The sequence below is a fragment of the Pinus tabuliformis genome, chromosome 8, assembly GCF_031772625.1.
Source record: "Pinus tabuliformis cultivar Carrire ecotype Pingquan chromosome 8, CPIR1, whole genome shotgun sequence".
NCBI classification, from domain to species: domain Eukaryota; kingdom Viridiplantae; phylum Streptophyta; class Pinopsida; order Pinales; family Pinaceae; genus Pinus; species Pinus tabuliformis.
Genome location: NC_142294.1, coordinates 1,907,649,806 through 1,907,655,029, shown reverse-complemented (window position 1 = coordinate 1,907,655,029; position 5,224 = coordinate 1,907,649,806).

Sequence of the window (5,224 nt, the reverse complement as noted above, 5' to 3'; positions counted from 1 at the left end):
AGTTAAATGAGTTCCAACTTATGGAGGAATTAGTGGGAGATCCAGTAGTGGGGTGTAACCAACACTGTTCAACCCGTAAACTGAAGTTTCACTCATAATTAACTAATTCCTATCACATCGGAGAAAGACCCAATTGAGATTAGAGTTCAGGGACAATGTACTATTAGTTGTAAAATCATCTAAATTAAACTAATGGTGCATGCAATCAGAGGAAGGCCTATTAATGGATTGTGCAGTTATGGATGAGGAATTTCCTAATTAAATACAGGTTAATTCTTTAGAAAACTGCGCAAGGAAATATGATCTTGGCAGACAACATATTTGCCTAAGTATTGGTTTGAGCTAGGTTATGAAGTAGTGAGATATATTGTACTTGTGCAGAGATTGCGTAGGTTGAACAAGAATTGTATTTTTTTCTCAATTTTTTCTGATTAATGCAATATACATATAGCAGGGGTTTTTAGCTGTGGCTTTCCCCATAAAATTATTGTGTTATGTGTGATTGAATTCTTCATTTTCTGCTTTGTGATTTCATCTATCAATTTTTGTTTTCGTTGATGAGTAGAGTAGATTCAAGTTAATTGTTCTAGCATATTACAATCTGCATTTTGAATCTATAAGTAATTTCAACATGAAATTGACATGCAAGCAAAAAATAATGTGAGGGTCTCAATCTTTGGCATATGATTTTCAAATCCCTCCATAATCCTTTACACAAAACTCCAAACTCCATCCAACTTTAATCTCCATGTTTTCATTTCTTGTGTTTCCAAATTGGATTGCAATTATTGTCTCTTCTTGGTTGATGGTTTCTCAAATAATATGTTCTTGTGAAGCTAGATCAAGATAAAGAAACAAAATAATTCATGGAAATTTATTATAAAAAACTTTTGTACATGCAATATAAAGCTTTAAAAGACATTGTTAGTTGTGGAAATTATCAAAGGTTATTATGTTAGTAGTAGTGGCAATGGAGATTCCTGTTGTGTACACAAAGAATTTATTTACTTCATGCCTAATTGTTTAGCAAACATTTCACTTTCTTTGCTAGAAAATTTCATCATTGTAGTTTTCCAAGTTGAATAAAGTTACATTAGATGGTTGTATTCTAATAGTACTCAAAGATTAGTCCAAACTGCCCATTAACTCTCATTGTCTGAGATATCCTATGTAAAATCATTGCAGAGAAAAAAACTGCAAAAACCATAAAATGTTCAAGGAATTAAGAATTATTTCAAGATCGCTTCTAACAGTGAATTTTGATGTCCATTATGAATCATCTCGTCATTTTCCTAAGTTCCCGCTCTGCTTTATTTTCTATTTTTTGTTTAAATTTGCCAAAAATAACGTCAACAAAAGCACAAATTTTAAATTATCAAAGTGGCACAACAAAACCATGGTGGAAAACCCACAGGCCCCGGGATTGAAACCTGACTAATACAAGAATTGAATGTGACATATGCGCAAAGTTCACTTTTCTTGAAGCGGAAGATCGAAGATTCTACATAAAAATTTTAAGAGAAAAAGAGGAGGGGAAACAAAATTTCAATAAAACAACATATTGTGGTATGAAAGCACACTATCGGAGCTGAATGACAACATGCTTGATTATGCACTCTTTCTGCAGATGCGACGAGCGAGTTGGATATCTTCGGGTGATGGTAACCAACTTCACATGGATTGTGCATATATTGGTGTCCTCAAACAGCCCAACAAGATATGTCTATGCCGCTTCTTGCAATGCCGCCACCGCTGATGACTGGAATCTCAAGTCTGTCTTGAAATCCTGGGCGATCTCCCTTACAAGCCGCTAGAAGGGAACCTTTATTATAAGAAGCTCAACTTTCTTATAAGAAGCTTAGTTCTCTTTTGGTACTTTCGGATTTCCCAAAGAGCAACACTCTCGGGCATGAATTGGTGAGGCTTATTCACTCTACTCGTGGCTGGTGCAAACTTCTTAGTCGTGATCGTTGCCAACTGCTTGCACCTTCCCACCTGTTGATTTATGAGCAGTATTCTTCGTTCAAGACATCTCTTCAATCTCTCTTTTTTTGTCTACATATTGAACAAATCAAAGGTATAATACTTGCACGCAAATTATTTTTTACTCTCTGCAATTAGCCTGCATCATTTCAAACTAAAAAATGTTTTTGAAATAATCTCATGGACAAAGGAGAGGCAGTATAATGCAAGGTTTAGATTTTGAATTTTAATTTCAAATTGAACCTCAATCCGTCATAGGGTTTCTCAAGAAAAATGAAAAGACATAATGTGGCAGGGGTTCTCCATTGCATTTTTTCAAGAGTTTTCTGACTTCGACAAGAGATGGGTCTCTATGTTGGCAACAAATAAATCCTATGCTATCGCGTTGTATTGAGCAGCGACTGTATATGCCCACCGTTTGATTCTCTATGTTGGCAACAAATAAATCCTATGCTATCGCATTGTATTGAGCAGCGACTGTATATGCCCACCGTTTGATTTTGACCTTAGAAAAATCGAAGGGTGGACATACAGCCACCGCTCAATTAAAGCCCGATAGCATAAAATTTATTTGTTTCCCTATATGTTTATGTAAACAGATGCCAACAGAGACGGAGAGGGCCCGATTGGCCACGTCGACAAACCTAATGAACTTACAATCGAGATAAGCTCGATGAATGTGAAGAGTGTTTGTCAACAGGTGGCCAAAGTTTTAGGAAAGGGCTAACCAACCATATATTGGGTATTTAATGCCCTCAGAGCAGCACGCGACTTAACGCGATAACACAGGAGTGGGCAAATTCGGCATTAAATAATATTTGCCCGCTCCCGTGTTATCGGGCTAAGTGGCGTGCTGCTCTGAGGGCATTAAATACCCAATATATGGCTGGTTAGCTCCAGCCAAAGTTTTAAAGTGCGTGGACGTGTATTATTTTTTAAAAGTCACTTGGGTGAGTTCAAAGGTTGACATATTTTTTTTGAAAAGTCGTGGCAAGTATGATTTTCTTTTGAAAGAGCCCATAATTTTTTTAAGCGGGTTTTATTTCCAAAGTGGTTTTTTTTTACAAAAGGCCAAGTCAAAAACACGGGGTTCCTTGTAAAGTTCTTTGATATGTTAAAATTAAGGGGGTTAAAGTGGAAAAGGTCATGTTATAAAGTTTTTTTAAATGAGCTTATATATATATTTCTAGAGCTTCATTACGAAGTATGTTTTTTTATGGAAGATATTTGAAAAGAGTTTAAGAGGATTTTATTTAGAGTGATTTTTTGATGGGAGGATTAGAAAAAAAATAAAATCGGAAAGTGAATTTAGGACTTTGTAGAAGTTTGTTTATTTGCAATTTTTTTGGTGTTTTGTCAAGAATCACAATGTTCTTTGGGTGAATATTGTCCCTTACGGGGGTGCATATTAGAAATCATATATTTTTTCAGGGGCGATATGAAAAATACCCTGATGCAATCAGGAAAGTAGCAATAAGACATAGGAAAGACAATAATGATGGGTCACAAAACGTGACTGGAGAAGATTAAGAAAATGAATTGAAAAGAAGAGGCAAAGATCGTTTCCATGTTTAAAGAGGTTCAAGTTGCAGCTGAGGAACTAAGAAGTTTAGCGTAAGACAAGGAAGAAATCAAGGGTCATTGGTGTAGCTTTGATCTACTACCACCTCCTATGTTTTACTGGAAAATGTTTTGATCATTGGGTTATCAAGATGAAAACTTTTCTTCGAGCTACAGAAATAATTAACAACTGGCCTAATAACCCATATAATGAAGTATAAAATGCTTTAGCATTGGATGTTATAAAACAAGGATTGGATAAGACTTTTTTGTGCAAGGTAGCAAAAGCTACAACTTGCAACGAAGCATGGAAGATCTTGGAAGAAGAATTTGGTGCAAGGGGAGTGAAATGCAACAACAAGAAGTGTCACACTCAGTTGATTCAGTCGTAGATCTAAGAGTAGATGATAAAGACTTTGGGAAGAATATAAAAGTGAAATTCATTGTGCAGACATTCATATGGATGAAGAAGATGGAACAAAGATTGTAGAGAGAGAAGTTGAAGCCCATGTGTGTGCAGTAGAGAAAGAGCATATAAATGCTCAAGGACTCCACTGTAACGTGGATGGTGCAGATGAAGGTGAATCCCACAGTGATGAAACACATGTGGATGATGACTGCAAAGCGAGATGTGCATTGGTGAATCCAATCGCATCATATGAATTTGGTGAAGTTAAAATTGCTAATGAAAACATGCATGCTCGGATATCCCACAATAGAGTGGATGAATATTATGCCGATGTTAAATTTGATGAAGATAACAAAAATCATGATGAGTGGTTGCACATGATGCAACAGAAAAAACACATTGACATGTTGTTATTTGGTGAGAGAAGCCCACTTTTGTTTGGAAGCCAAGTGGAAGAGAACATGTTTGTAACAACAGAAGTTGCTAACAAGAGAGAAAATGAAAATTATGATGCAATGACAAAACAAGAGAATGCAAAGAAGGAAGAGAAAGAGAAGGAAGCTCTCAATGCAGAGAATAAAGAAGATATTTCTAACATTGACCTTGATGTGCAGAGTAAAAAAAAATAGCAGTGCCTGATGATGAAAGTGAAGAGAAAGAGATGGACATTTCAGAAGAAAAATATGAAAATATTGAAACAATTTTTCAGCAATGGAGTAAAAAAGAGATAAAATTCTGCTTTCAAGAAATATGGTAAAAAGAAAGTTAGGAATATGAAGTGCAAAAAGCAAAGCAAAGAAGACAGTTTGAAGATTGAATGTTGTGGTAGTAGCTCATGGTTAAACGAATATTTGAAGAATAAGGTGTAGAAGACATGATCATATTTTTTTAGAACAAATTCAAGACAAGTAAAAAAAAAATTGCAGTAGTAGGAAGTGAAGAAAGCTGACAGCAAGAAAGTGCAACAAAGAATGAAGAAATTTCGAGAATATAGAATTTGGAAGAAAAGAATAACAAAATGAAAATTGTAAAAATTTTGAGTCATTGTAAGCCTGACTGAGACTTAGACTAGAAGACATGTTTAAGTGATGATTAAGTAAAGTTCTATTGTAAGCCTAGCAAGCATATTTGAGTCATGTTTGAGTTGTGATGAGTCACATGGTCGTAATTAAGGGGGAGTGTTGGAAGTAGTAATTACTCCCACATGAAGATCTAGCAAGATCTGAGTCGTGTGATTCATGAAGAGATAAGATGAGTTAAGAGTATTCTAGA